This window comes from Rhinoderma darwinii, chromosome 7, assembly GCF_050947455.1.
Source record: "Rhinoderma darwinii isolate aRhiDar2 chromosome 7, aRhiDar2.hap1, whole genome shotgun sequence".
In the NCBI taxonomy this organism is placed as follows: Eukaryota; Metazoa; Chordata; class Amphibia; order Anura; family Rhinodermatidae; genus Rhinoderma; species Rhinoderma darwinii.
In genome coordinates this window covers 100,820,216-100,836,217 of record NC_134693.1, presented here as the reverse complement: position 1 = coordinate 100,836,217, position 16,002 = coordinate 100,820,216, and the positions used below count along the sequence as shown (strand labels likewise).

Sequence of the window (16,002 nt, the reverse complement as noted above, 5' to 3'; positions counted from 1 at the left end):
TAATTATAATATAAAAAGCTGTGATGGGTGCAGATGGGATATTTCATTTTTTCAGCGTTCTCTATAAGGTTAAGTTCACACAGATTTCTTTGTGCAGATTGTACAAAGCATGTGAATAGAGCTTAGTAAATCCTCTGGAAGAGTAGCATTTATTTGCAGCAGTCTTCATCTATGGAGAGAGGTGAAATCTGTATCAAGTTCTCCTGTAAAATGTAAATTTTACCTCAGACGTTACCAAAAAAATTCTGTTCACCACATACTTTCTCGGCAGCGTGTTAACTTAAAGAGGTTTTCCCATTACCCCTACTAGGCTCAAACATCTGTGGACCCTCTAAACTATTGACAAGTAGCCTAATCGGTTGATGTTTTATTAGACGTACCTAATGTAAATTTCATATCCCCACGAGAATCATGTACTTCTGTGTTAAAATCCAAAACCAGGTGGCAAAGGTAATGTTCCGGGATAGGCAGCCAGATTTTGAAACAGTAGTCCGCATGCATGACCACCATGCTTCATTCCCGCAAATGGTACACATGCATAAAAGTTAGCGCACTCATGGCTGAATGTTGGTTTCTCTTGATTCAGAGACATTTTGATCTAAAGGCTTGTGGCTTAATGCTTGAAATAATTTTTTGCACAAATATAAATATTGCAAGTGATGCCTATGTATGAAAAAAATTGTTTTTATTAAGAAAAGGTTTTAAAAAAATGTTTTTTAGAATGCACCTATTTTATTTTGAACTTCAGTGACATTTAGCAGTGAAAAATATTGAACCTCAATTATTGAGTCATCATTTTTAAAGGCATACATAATATGTGCGTGCCATTAAAGTTAAAGGGAAGGTCCAGCCAGAAAAATTATTTAGAAAACAGTTGAGCATTTTATAAAATAACAAAATAAGTCATACTCCTTTCACTGATCCCCCGCCGCCTCCCAGTTCCCCTGCCAGTCTCCACTTCCTGCTCCAGCAATGATGTACCTTTATTTTTTTTTAATTCAGCAGCGAAAAAATAAGCCATGTAAGAACTATACAGTGTATTTCCTATTGAAATCAATGGGAAGCTGTTTGCAGGTGTATTTTTTTGAGCATATCACTGGCTTTTACACTCCAAAATGCATTCGATGACAAGCCGTGTGAACATGATGAAAACGGTTTTAATGAGGATTGCAATAGGTAGACCAAGAGCTACCTCTTTTGCCTGGGACAAGTATATTTGAGTCACCAGCTTTAGAAATAGTAAGTTAACAGCCCCTCATATTAGCGTGAAATTTAATGCTTCAATGATTTCAATCTGGAGACAAATTTCAACTTCAAATGTTTCGAGGAGACTGCGCAAATCAGGTCACCATGGTAGAATTGCTGCAAGAAAACCACTACTGAGACAGTAAAAAAAGAGGAAAAGACTTGCCTTGGCCAAGAAACACAAACAGTAGACCATAGGACTAGTGGAATTCTTTGGTCTAGTAAGTCCAAATTTGTGAATTTTTACTCTCACCGTCATGTCTTTGTTAAACACAGAGAAAGTGAACAGATGATGTCTGGTTCCCACTGCTAAGTATGGTGGGGGTGCTTTGCTGGTGACACTGTCTGATTTATACGGCACACTGCTGTGTCAGATCCATAGTTAGACCACTCTAACTGTAAAGAACCCTTTCCTATATTGATATCTGAAACGCCTTTATTCCACACGCAATGAAAGTCCAAGCTGAACAAGCATGATTTTTTTTTTAGGCTCGCATTATAAGAGACACCTTGCATCCCATTTAATAATCTAGTCGCCCGCCTTTCTACTATATCCCTTTTACAATGTGGAGCCCAAAACTGAATCCCATATTCAAGATGTGGTCTTACAAGGAATTTATAGAGGGGCAATATGACATTTGAATTATGAGTTTTATCTCTCTTTTTATACACCCTAAAATCGTATTCACTTTTTAAGCTGCTGCTTGACATTGAGTATTGCTGCCTAGCTTACGTGTAACCAGAATATCGAAGTCCATCTCTTATTCTATTATCCCCAGTTTTATCCCATTTAATGTATATGCATTTATTCTATTACTGCGGCCTTGCTGCATTACCTTACATTTCTCAACATTAAAATTTACCTGCCATATTTGTGCCCGTGCTGCCAGCTTATCAAGGTCTTTATGTAATATTTTACAATTAAACTGAGTTTTAAGTATCCTACAAAGTTTTGTATCATCAGCAATAACTGACATTTTACTATCAATCCCATCCTCAAGGACATTATTAAAAATCCTTGTAATGTCGGGGTAGGGAGACAGACAGGTGAGCCCTAATCTACCCACCACTCAGTCCCTGCCTACTTGCAACGACCCGCCCTAGGCGACGGGGTACAACTGGGCGACGGTCCCTACACTCAATAGGTGCACGACAGACAAACAGACAAGGGTACAAAGAAGCCAGGGAAATGGGGAAGATGCCCACGGGGACACCGTGAGCAACAAGCGAAGTGAACGAGCCGAGTCAAACCAGGAGATGAGCGAGGTACAAAAACGCAGAGCAGAAGAGTGGTCAGTAAAGCCAAGGTCAAGGGCCAGGAAACCAGCAGAGAAGAATCACAAGCAAAGGAGGAACAGGAAAGGCAGATATAAATAGACAGAGGGCGGGAGATAGCTCCGTCTGGCCAGGCTGTGATAGGCTCTCCCACTCCTAAGCCTGCCATCCTGGGTGGTGGAAGATGGAGTCAGTCTCACAGACATAGAAGCAGGTGCAGACTGATTAACTATGGGCGTCGACACAGAAGTTATGTCTGGCAGATCCTTTACAATCCTTGCGGTGCCCCTCTGCTGACTTTAGCCCATTTTGAGTATGTACCATTTACAACGGCTCTTTGCTACCTGTTCCTTGACCCATGTGCATACATTGTCCCCCAGTCACTGCATCTGCATTACATGGCTGCAAGGCCTAGATATAATACCACAGGCGAATTGTCTTACTATATTCAGTACTTCCTAATATAGCCATAGTGGTTTCCTTTTATTCGTAGACATTTTGTTTACCAGTGGGTATAAAACTTACTACACGATTCATGCAATAGATCTTTAAAAACTCCCCATTTAGCTTCAGTATCCCTATTTACATGTACAAGATCCCAGGCTACAAGACGAAGTGCTTCCCTCAGTTGATAGAATTTTGCTTTTCTAAAATGTCAGGTTTGTGTACCATTCTATTGATTATTATTTTGAAACTTACCATATTGTGGTTAATGATGACCAAGTGTTCCGGTACCTCCACATGTGATTTTATATGTGGTCTATTACACAAGACCCAGGTCCAGCACATTATCTCCTCTGGTTAGGTCAGCTATCAAATGAGAGACATAATTGTCTTGAATTGTGGATAAAAGCTTTCAGCATGACAGCTTTTAGCACAACCTGCGGCCTCTATGTCCCAATTAATTGCAGGATAAAGAAGTTGAAAGTCTCTCATAACAAGGACCCCATTATAATTTGGTGTCAACAAATACAAAAGACAGCAAAGTAGAGAAACTCATGCAGGACAAAAGATATAGGTCTATAAAAAAAATATATTTTTATTAAGTCAAACAATTAAAATATGCAAAAGCATATTAACCCCTTAACCCCTTCCCTCTTTGGCCACTTTTGACCTTCCTGACAGAGCCTCATTTTTAAAATCTGACATGTTTCACTTTATGTGGTAATAACTCCGGAATGCTTTTACCTATCCAAGCGATTCTGAGACTGTTTTCTCGTGACACATTGGACTTTAAGTTAGTGGCAAAATTTGCTTGATATGTTCAGTATTTAATTATGAAAAACACCAAAATTCAGCGAAAAATTTAAAAAATTGGCATTTTTCTCAATTTAAATGTATCTGCTTGTAAGACAGGCAGTTATACCACACAAAATTGTTCCTAATTAACATCCCCATATGTCTACTTTGGATTGGCATCGTTTTTTGAACATCCTTTTATTTTTCTAGGACGCTACAAGGCTTTCAACTTTAGCAGCAATCTCTCACATTTTCAAGAAAATTTCAAAAGGCTATTTTTACAGAGGCCAGTTCAGTTGTGAAGTGGCTTTGAGGGCCTTATATATTCGAAACCCCCAAAAAAAGTCACCCCATTTTAAACACGTAACCCCTCAAAGAATTCAAAACAGCATTTAGAAAATGTCTTAACCCTTTAGACATTTCAGAGTATTTAAAGCAATGTAGAGGTGACATTTACAAATTTCATATTTTTTTGCAGAAATAAATTATTAATACAATTTTTTTTATAACACAGAAGGTTTTACCAGAGAAATGCAACTCAACATTTATTGCCCAGGTTCTGCAGTTTTTGGAAATATCCCACATGTGGCCGTAGCATGCTACTGAAATGAAGCACCAGCCTCAGAAGCAAAGGAGCACCTAGAGGATTTTGGGGCCTTATTTTTATTAGAATATATTTTAGGCACCATGTCAGGTTTGAAGGGCTCTTGCGGTGCCAAAACAGTGAAAATCCCCCAAAAGTGACCCCATTTGGGAAACTACAGACCTCAAAGAAATTATCTAGGGGTATAGTGAGCATTTTGACTGCACAGGTTTTTTACAGAAATGATTGGAAGTAGGCCGTGAAAATTAAAATCTAAATTTTTTCAAAGAAAATGTAGGTTTAGCGATTTTTTTTCTCATCTCCACAAGGACTAAAAGGAGAAAAAGAAGCGCAAAATCTGTAAAGCAATTTCTCACGAGTAAAAAAATACCCCACATGTGGTAATAAACGGCTGTTTGGATACACGACAGGGCTTAGAAGGGAAAGAGCGCTATTTGGCTTTTGGAGATCACATTTAGCAGGAATGGTTTGCGGAGGCCAGGTCGCATTTGCAGAGCCCCTGAGGGGACAAAACAATGAAAACGCCCAAAAAGTGACTCCATTTAGGATACTACACCTCTTGAGGAATTCATCTAGGGGTGTAGTAATCATTTTGACCCCACAGATGTTTCATAGAATTTATTAGAATTGGGCAGTGAAAATAAAAACAATCCTTTTTCTTCAATAAGACGTAGCTTTAGCACAAAATGTTTCATTTTCTCAACAAATAAAGGAAAAAAAAAAGCCAACATTTGTAAAGCAATTTCTCCCGAGTACGGCAATAACCCATATGTGGTCATAAACTGCTGTTTGAGCACACGGCAGGGCTCAGAAGGGAAGGAGCGCCATTTGGAGTGCAGATGTTGCTGGATTGGTTTCTGGGCGCCTGTGGGCCCAAAACAGTGGAAACCCCCCAGAAGTGACCCAATTTTGGAAACTACACCCCTCAATGCATTTACCTAGGGGTGTAGTAAGCATTTTAACCCTGCAGATGTTTTGTAGAAATTAGTGTGCACTCGATGTTGCAGAGTTGAAATGGGATTTTTTTCCATAGATATGCCAATATGTGGTGCCCAGCTTGTGCCCCCATAACAAGACAGCTCTCTAATTATTATTCGGTGTTTCCCGGTTTTAGAAACACCCTACATGGGGCACTAATCTTTTGCCTGGACATTCGACCAGGCTCAGGAGTGAAAGCGTACCATGTAAAATTGACGCCTAATTTGGCGATTTACAAAGTATTGGTTCACAACTGCAGAGGCTCAGATGTGAAACAATAAAAAGAAACCCCTGAGAAGTGACCCCATTTGGAAACTACACCCCTCTAGGCATTTAAAAAGGGATGTAGTAAGCATTTTCACTCCACAGGTCTTTTCCATAAATGATTGCACTGCGGATGGTGCAAATTAAAAATTTATATTTTTCCCTAGATATGCCATTTCATTGACAAATATGTCATGCCCAGCTTATGCCACTGGAGACACACACCCCAAAAATTGTTAAAAGGGTTCTCCCGGGTATGACGATGCCATATATGTGGAAGGAAACGGCTGTTTGGGCACATTGTAGCGTTCAAAGCGGAGGGAGCGCCATTTGCCTTTTGGAGAGCGGATTTTGCTTGGTAGTAGATTTGTTTGATTATTGCTGGTGTTTCCATTTATAACGTGGGGGTACATGTAAGCTGGGCAGAGTACATCAGGGGCATAGTCAGGTGGCATAATAATGGGGTAAAAAAACAATTAAATAATCCATAGATGTGTGTTACGCTGTGACACAATCCTTTCTGCACAGGCCGGTGTCACACTGATATATGGCGTCCTTTCTTATGCCCCTTTAAGTCCGCACTCCGCACCTTTGCAGTTTGGGGAATTTTGCTGGGAAAGTGTTGTCCTGGTATAATACAGGCACCCTCGCTTCCAGCAGATATGTTTAGGCTCTCCCCTTTTTGGTTCCCTAATTTTAGGTCCTTGATAAATCGCCTCTTGAAACAGAAGAAATGTTCCCCTCGGGCTGGCAAACCTGCATATTTTTTATTTCCTGACTTATTGGAGCCTTAACTAATTTTATTTTTTCATAGACATAGTGGTATGAGGGCTTTTTTTTGCGGGACGAGCTGTAGTTATTATCGGTACCATTCTGGTGTACATGCGACTTTTTGATCACCTTTTATCCTATTTTTTGGGAGGCCAGGTAAACAAAAAAACGCAATTCTGCCATAGGTTTTTTTTTGTTATTTTTATACAGCGTTCACCATGCGTTATAAACTACATGTTCACGTTATTCTGCGGGTCAGTACGATTCCGGCGATACCTAATATATAGCACTTTTTTATGTTTTACAACTTTTTGCACAATAAAATTACTTTTGTAAAAAGAATGTATGTAATGGCAGAGCAGGAGGCCATTGTGTCTCCTGTTGCCATAGCAGCAGTCGCCAGTCCTGATTGCCTGTCAGGGCTGGCGATCTGCTAGTAACCGCTACGATGCAGCAATCGCTTTCGATTGCTGCATCAAAGGGGTTAATGGCAGGGATCGGAGCTACCTCCAGTTTCTGCCGTTACAGGTGGATGTCAGCTGTAACATACAGCTGACTTCCACCGCTGATGACTCCGGATCAGCTCCTGAGCCGGCGGCTACGGAAGCCGATCAAGCTCCGCTGCCGGGCGGATCTTGACCGGCTTCCATGCTAGGCAGACCGGGAGGCCAGTATTAGGCCTCCGGTTGCCATTGCAGCCACCGGAACCGGAATTTCATTGCTGGGGTTCCGATGAGCTGCAAACAGCTTAAATGTAGCGATCACGTTTGAACGCTGCATTGAAGGGGTTAATGGCGGGAATCTAAGCTAATTTCGGTCCCCGGCATTACAGCCGGATGTCAGCTGTAAGAGCCGGTGCCAAACATTTGGCGTAAGTATACGACATTTTGCGGGAAGCACTGGCTTTCCATGTCGTATACTTACGACAAATGTCGGGAAGGGGTTAATACCGAAGGTATTTTAAACCTTAATGAGCAAGCAATTTTTTTCGTTTTTCCAGCGTCGCATTCAAAGAGCTATAACCTTTTTATTTTTGCGATGACATAGCTGTATAAGGACTTGTTTTTTGCCGGACAAATTGTATTTTTTAATAGAACCATTTGGGGATAGTTATAATTTATTGATTAACTTTTAATTAACTTTTTTGGTGGGGTAATAGGAAAAAAACCTGAAATGTCGCCACTTTTTGTGTCTTAAATTTATGCCGTTTACTGTGTGGTGTAAATAACATAATAACTTTATTCAGTGGATCACTGCGATTGCGGCGATACGAAATTTATATAGTTTTTTTTTGTTTTACCACTTTTACACAGTAAAAACACTTTTTTTCTAAATTATTTATTTCTGTGTCGCCATATTTTAAGAGCCATAACATTTTAATTTTTCTGCTGACAGCTGTATAAGGGCTTTTTTTTTTTTGCTGGGACGACTTTTAGTTTTTATTGGTATCATTTTGGAGTACATGCAATTTTTGGTTTGTTTTCTCTTTTCTTTTTTACGGCGTTCACCGTGCGGGTTATATAATGCAAACGTTTTATAGTTGGGGTCGTTATGCGGTGATACCAATATGTGTAATTTTTAACTTTTTTTCATAAGTGTAACTTTTCACTTTTACTTGTAAGGGAAAAAAAGTGGGTTTTTACGTGGGTATTTATTTATTACAAAGTTTATTAAACTTTTTTTTTAGTCTCACTAGTGAACTTTACTGTGCGATCTTTTGATCGCTTTTAGAATACATTGCAATAATTCTATATTGCAGTGCATTATGCCTGTCAGTGTAAAACTGACGGGCATCTGTTAGGACATGCCTTTGGTATGGCCTAACAAGCAATTACTAAAAGCAGACCTGGGGGCCTTTGTTAGGTTCCAAGGCTGCCATAGAAACCATCCGTACTCCGCAATTGTATCGCGGGATACCGGTGGGGTGAGAGAGGGAGCCCACTCCCTCTAAAATCACTCAGATGCGGTGCTCGCTATTGAGCTCCGCATCTGAGGGGTTAAACATGATCAGAGACCATTGCTAGTGGTCTCCGATCGAAGCCCTGAAGCCCGAGGCTGTTAGCAAAAGCATGGGGCTTCCGGAGCACCCCGCCTGACGCGGGAAAACTTCTTCAGAAGGACTACCCTTAACCGCCGATGTAGAAACACTATACGTCGGTCGTTAAGGGGTTAATTAAAAGTTAACGAACGCACAGAATGGGAAAAAAAATTAATGGTGGGCTTTCCCAGTACAAAAAAACAAAACCGATGTAATACTATTGCACAACTGCATTGTTATGATACAGTTACGAGGTAAATAGATAAAGTATCAATTGACTATCACTAAAATAAATCTATACAGGGAGAAACATCCCTACAAGGCAGTAGTTAGCAGTGATACACAGGAAAATCCCATAGATTCAAGAGACACAACCCCCAAGGGAGTGAATTTGCAAATGCATCAATAAGTAATAGGTCATGGAAAATGTACTAATGGCAAAGAGAGCTTAAACAAGGCAACAATAGGACCCACCACACCCAAAGCGCGTTTCACAGCGACTGCTTCGTCCAGGGGTCCAGGAGATGAGTCAAGGAGAAATACATATTTAAATAAAATCTGGACCAATGAAAAAACAGGAGACACAAATGGTATGTATGGAGGAGAACGAGCAGAGGGGAATGCGGTGAAACAAACCGCATCAAAACCACATCTGAAAAAAATTGATTTGGTTTTACCACAGTTTTGCAATGCGGTGTTTGGCTGCATATATACACTGTGTTCCAAATTATTATGCACATTGGATTTAAGTGTCATAAACATTTAATTATTAGTTTTTAAATTAAACTCATGGATGGTATTGTCCCTTAGGGCTCTTTGGATCATTGTAATCAATCTCAGACACCTGTGATAATTAGTTTGCCAGGTGTCCCCAATCAAAGGAAAACTACTTAATAAGGACGTTCCAAATTATTAAGCAGGCCACAGGTTTCAAGCAATATGGGAAAGAAAAAGGATCTCTCTGCTGCCGAAAAGCGTGAAATAGTGCAATACCTTGAACAAGGTATGAAAACATTGGATATTTCAAGAAAACTTAAGCGTGATCATCGTACTGTGAAAAGATTTGTGGCTGATTCAGAGCACAGACGGGTTCGTTCAGATAAAGGCATAATGAGGAAGGTTTCTGCCAGACAAATTAATAGGATTAAGAGAGCTGCTAAAATGCCATTGCAAGCAGCAAACCGGTATTTGAAGCAGCTGGTGTCTCTGGAGTCCCACGAACCTCAAGGTGTAGGATCCTCCCGAGGTTTGCAAGTGTGCATGAAGCTATTATTCAGCCACCCCTAAACAATGCTCACAAGCAAAAACGGTTGCAGTGGGCTCAGAAATACATGAAGACTAATTTTCAAACCGTGTTGTTTACTGAGGAGTGCTGTGCAACCCTGGATGGTCCAGATGGATGGAGTAGTGGATGGTTGGTGAATGGCCACCATGTCCCAACAAGGCTGCGACGTCAGCAAGGAGGTGGCGGAGTCATGTTTTGGGCTGGAATCATGGGGATAGAGCTGGTAGGCCCCTTTAGGGTCCCTGATGGTGTGAAAATGACCTCTGCAAAGTAAGTAGAGTTTATGACTGACCACTTTCTTCCATGGTACAAAAAGAAGAACCATGCCTTCCGTAGCAAAATTATCTTCATACATGACAATGCACCATCTCATGCTGCAAAGAATACCTCTGTGTCATTGGCTGCTATGGGCATAAAAGGGGAGAAACTCATGCTGTGGCCCCCATGTTTCCCTGACCTCAACCCTATTGAGAACCTTTGGAGCATCCTCAAGCAAAATATCTATGAGGGTGGGAGGCAGTTCACTTCAAAACAGAAGCTCTGGGAGGCTATTCTGACATCCTGCAAAGATATTCAAGCAGAAACTGTCCAAATACTCACAAATTCAACGGATGCAAGAATTGTGAAGGTGATATCAAAGAAGGGATCCTACGTTAACATGTAACTTGGCCTGCTAAGTTTTTTTGGATTGAAAGAGCTTTTGATTTTCTGTAAATATGACCTCCTGATGCTGCAAATTCAACAAATTACCATTTTAGTTATTTTTACAACCTTTAAAATGTTTTGATCTCTGTTGTGCATAATAATTTGAAAGAGTGCATTTTGAGTTTTTTACTTCTAAAAAAAAAATCTGTTATCATTAGGAGATTTGTTCAATAAAATTTGCATTATACTCCAACGGTTGATGGCTTGAAGATTATACTGACTGTCATTTGCATCGACTATTTAGGAAAATCAGCGAAAACTAAAATTTGCATAATAATTTGGAACGCGGTGTATATATATTTTTTATATATTTTTTTTTTTTCAGAAACACGTTTATTTTTTATGTTTTACCCATCGTCTGTGAGACGGCTGTTAAAACAACGACCGTAACACGGACTCATGTATTTCAATGGGGCCGTTCACACGACAGTTGTTTCAATGGACCGTGCGAAGGGTCCGTGAAAAAAATAGGACATGTCCTTTTTTACTGCATGTCACGCATCCCTCCATAGACTCTAGTCTATGGGGGATCCGTGACAACGCGTCCCACATGGGTGCACCTCGGACGTGAAAAACTGCAGTTTTTCATGTCCGAGGTTGGCTACGTTCAGGTGAATGTAGCCTTATACCTACATTTTTTGCTTTGGTCATTGCCACGGTTTGTCTAGTCCTTCTTTTTCTAGAGAAAAATAGAGCTGTCATTCCAATCCTTCACCTACCCTTAACTGAGATTACCTTGCAGCAGGTTATAAACGGACAATATTCTTCCCTACCATTCGGGAGTTTTAATCCTTTGTGCTCACTTCCAGAGAAGTACAATTTTTTAGTACTGCGGGAATAAAAATAAAACTGCCAATAATACTGAAAAAAAATTATATTATTTTTTTTTTGTTTTTCACTAATAACTTTATTTAAATAAAAAGACACAAGAACCTCTATATTAAAAAAACACAAAACAAAAGCCACATGTCTTTTTTTCCCAAAGTAATATTGTGTGGTAAATTAAATACAGTAAAACACATAGGCTACAAGTTTTACATGAATAGAGTTTAAAAAAAACTATCCATTTAAGTTTGCATTATAAGGAATAGTGTACACCCTACTGAAAATTAAGAATATTAGAAATCACCTTTTATTTCCATGACCAGTATAAAAGTTCAACCTGTGGCCTTGTGCTTCTATCTAGTTGTGGACCTTAAAGAGGACCTGTCACCAGGTACGAACATCTAATCTTCATATATTACCTTTAACCTCCATTTTTTTTGTTCTATCCCCCCCTGGTTCCGTAATTTTGCTCCGCACTTTAGGTGCCAGATATGGTAATTCACTGTAGTTGGCCAACAGAGTGTGAACTACAGTGGATCTCTCTTGGTGGAACCATCTTCACTGCCTCTGATCAATCAGCGCGAGGCAGCTTATGACAGCCTTGCCCAGCAAGACCACGCTGGGAGAAGACTTCTAATCGAACACGTTTGTCCTAAGCTGCCTCGCGCTGATTGAACAGCGTCAGAGGCAGTGATGATGGCTTCACCCAGGGAGATCAACTGTAAGTCAAAGACTTCTTATATTCTTGGAATTTTCAGTAGGGGTATTTTAGCTCTTATACATTTGAGCAAGTTTGCAATTACTTTGCTTTACTTATTTTGTACAGATCTAGTGTCATAGTACATCTCAGGGTCCTCTTACATGGCCTGACATGGCCAATGTAAGAGGACCCAGGATCTTGCCAAATAGTTGGCCTGTATAAAAGGGCCTTAAAGAGAACCTTTCACCTGCCCATATATGTGCAGCTGAGTGCAGCATGTAATAGGCAGTACTGCACAAACACTGTCTCAAATGAAATAATCTTCCTAACTTCCTCCATTATTTACATATCAGTGCTGTTATATTTGGCGCCCGATACGTAAATAAACCCCTGAACTGTGAATGGGGCGTTTCTATTTTAGTAAATGGCAAGGGGGAATGATATGTTCGCTCTGACCCTGTCCAATCAGCTACGGTGTGCAATTCCCTCCCGCGAGAACACACACAGACTGGTGGTTCTGCAGAGAGCGCTCTCTCAGTCTACGTGTGGTCTCACGGGAGGGAACACAGAGCAAGCCGTCCTGACACTGTCCGTAGCTGATTGGACGGTGTCAGAGCGAACATATCATGCCCCCTTGCCATTTACTAAGATAGAAACGCCCCATTGACAGTTCAGGGGTTTATTTACATATAGGGTGCCAAATATAACGGCACCGATATGTAAATAACGGAGGATAGAAAAATTATTTCAAGTGAGACAGTGTTTGTGAAGCCCTGCCTATTACATGCTGCACTCAGGGTTTTTTACCACTTTGAGAATCAGCTTGGAGCCTCTATCACAGATTCCATCACATTAGAGGAGAAAAAGATTGCTGAATGCTGCGCTATGTTTCCGTCAAAACAACAAAACCCATTGTAAGTCAAAAGGGTTGAACAGGCACCAGTGGTATCCATCATGCTATGGACCTAGCTATGTATTGTGGTTTTAATTATCAACACAAGTGTGTATAGGGTCTTACAGTATCGTAAACTCACATAATTTAATCGTAACTACTTCAGTATCTCTTATAGAGAATTCTTTTGCATTGTTGGAGATGCAGCGTTTACAAAAAGCCCTGTACACAAGTCTCATATAAAAAAAAAAAAATTTCCAGAGTGCACTGTATTAGAAGTGATCTTTCAAATATATCCAAATGTGAAGACAGACACACACACACACACACACACACACACACACACACACACACACACAAAACATAATAAAAGTGCATTCTTGTAATATTTTACCTTGGTCTAGTAACATGCTTCTTTTTTTCTACAAAAACTTGCCCAGGCAAGCCATCTAGAATTACCAATCATAGAAGATGAAAACAAAAAAAAACATTTTGCTGTGTACGCTAATTTCAACTAAACACTGAATAGGGTTTCCACCCATACTATACACTAAAGAAGTAAGCATTTGGAGTTTTTTTTCTTACATATTAAGATCTTGTCTTTATGTAATCAGATCGTTCTACGGAAACCGAAGGTAACTTTTTCATCCAACAGAATATGATCCAGCTCGCAACAGACTGACGATTTCAAGAGTTTGGCACTATAGTTTGGGCTGAAAATATACTTTCATTGAGTAGGATATCTTAAGAGTGGATCGCCACCTTGAAAGGTTATTTTTTATTTTACTCTTACCACTATATATATATATATATATATATATATATATATATATATATATATATATGTCTATGATGTTTGATAACCCAGAACCTGTCAACCTCCATGGATGCCAAACTTTAGTGTGCGTGTAGATATATGCTTGCAAATGTCTATGTTGATATTTAACATAACAAAGATATTCTTCAAATCGTTTTAAAGTGAAACTCTTTTATAGAGCCACATTAACGGAGGACAGACTAGATGGACTGTGTGTCTTTTTCTGCTGTTCCTAGTCTACGTTTATGGCAGCCTACATTCTAATAATAGCTAATGGTCAGCACTCTAGTATGATTGGTGGTGGTAAGTGGTATGAAATCAATTCCCTAGAAATACATGAATAGATAACCACGGCACTCAATCTTCATGCGCCACAAAAGTAAATTTGTGAATATTTTCCACAATAGATCCCAGATTTGCACATTAGTTCCATAATGAAATATTCAGAGCTATTACCTGATGTTTCTGTTCTTCCGTACTTAAAGAAAAGTAAAAAGAGTCATTGTGACAATTGCTGCAGTTATTCAGAATTTGGAGATGCCAACATTATATATTCAACTAATAGCTTACTATTATTCTACAAACAAAAAGACATAAAACTAGTATTGATTGCAAAATAGATTGCTATGGCGCTAAGAGGGTATGGTGGCATGCTAAAGGTATGCCAAACTGCTGCATGTGTTTGAAAAAAATATGATACAATAATTGATGATGAAAAGCAGATATTTGCCATAGTATGAATGCTGCATATCTAATCATAGAAAGGTATTTGGCAACTTACTAGAGAAAAAAAAAAAAGCTGCAGAATCCAAAGTCAAATAAGAATGATGCTCTGGCAATGGAGCAATGTGTATTTTATGTGCATATTCCTCTATTAAGATTTTTTTTCTTCAGGGAATTTCTTGCCACACCTCAAACCGAAAATAAGAAGGGACACAGATTAAACCCACTGAACTCGGCCAAAATCACAAAGCATATACTTTTTCCCCCTCTCTAGGAGACTTACAATGAGAGGACACACATAATTTTAGGCATCTAAGTCAAGGCTTTGTGAGGAGAGCTTTTGCTAGTAAAGAGCTGCTGCTCTTCTTCAAAGACAGTATAGGCAATCTCGGATTCTAGAGAGATCTGGATTTTCAGCAGCATCCTGTGGCGAAGACTGGGAGCCCATATACTCACAAGCCTTGCTTACCATTGAGAGAAAACAACAAGCACCTTTACTCAGGTATGGCCGCAATTTAAGTTTTATATTACAAGCCCGGGGTCTTTACTTCAGACAGGCAAATATCAATATCTTTAAAACCAAGAACGCTGTATTTGAGAAATTCTGTTTGCATGCCAAGTGTAACAGCTGTGGTTTATGTAAGAATTGAAACAAACTCAAGTTTTTAAAGTATCTGTGCACGGGGCCAAAACCCAATATATTCCAGTATGTCTTGCTGTAATATTGACAATTCATGCCGCACTCATGCAAATAATATTACTTAGAAGCTCCTTTTCGAAATAAAAAACAAAAACGTAAGTGTAGCGCAGGGCTTTGTAAGTGGGGTCAGCAGGCCAGGGTTAGTGGCAGAGCATCTTCATTTGTCATTTTACTGTCAGACTATTCCTTGGATGTAAATGCCATGGAATTAGTAATATTAACAGCTCTTAAAGAAAGCTCGTGTTTACCCAGTAGCTTAGTCAAACATTGCAGTTAGTAAATATACAATACTTTATAGTATTCCAGTAGTCTACATAGAACTGAAAGACACACACAACTGTATTAATCAATATGACTAAAAAGTAGGCTTACACATAAATGAATGACAATTTTATACAATATTCGATATGGCTATCTACCTTTATACCTGGTTGGTTACAGTGCTTACAAGGGATTTGTCCCATTTTATAATGACCCTCCAGGACAAATGTATAAAAAGGACAAAGTGTAAAGAATCATCAACAGTTGTCGGTTAGTGGACAAAGCATTTAAATAAACATGCACAATATATACTGTTTGTATGGAACTAGTTAATAGTTTTTTTAGTTATAAGTTTAGGGATATCACTCCCTGTAAAGTATTTCCTCTAGAGTCCAGCATGGGCTGTGGTGGTCTGACCATAAACCTCAAAATTCAAACAAAAGACTGAAACTTTTCTTATTTTTTGTACAATCGCTAAAACAAACACATGACTAATCCAGCCAAACAGTTCACTATGGAGAGCCAAGACAAAAATAATACAGAACGGCACCAAAGAGCTGCTTTACTTAACGACATGCTACACGGAAATATAAATATAGAAAGATAAAGTTTTATGATATGATTAGATCTACTTTTTGTCAACCTTATACATTAATAATTGCAATATTTAATCTCTAAAC

The 16,002-nt window shown here is 39.3% G+C and overlaps 1 protein-coding gene across 2 annotated transcripts in view; it reads right to left on the bottom strand.

Moving 5' to 3' along the window:
- CENPP (centromere protein P) overlaps window positions 1-16,002 on the bottom strand; it is a 392,723-nt gene that overhangs the window by 221,661 nt on the left and 155,060 nt on the right. The window lies entirely within an intron of this gene.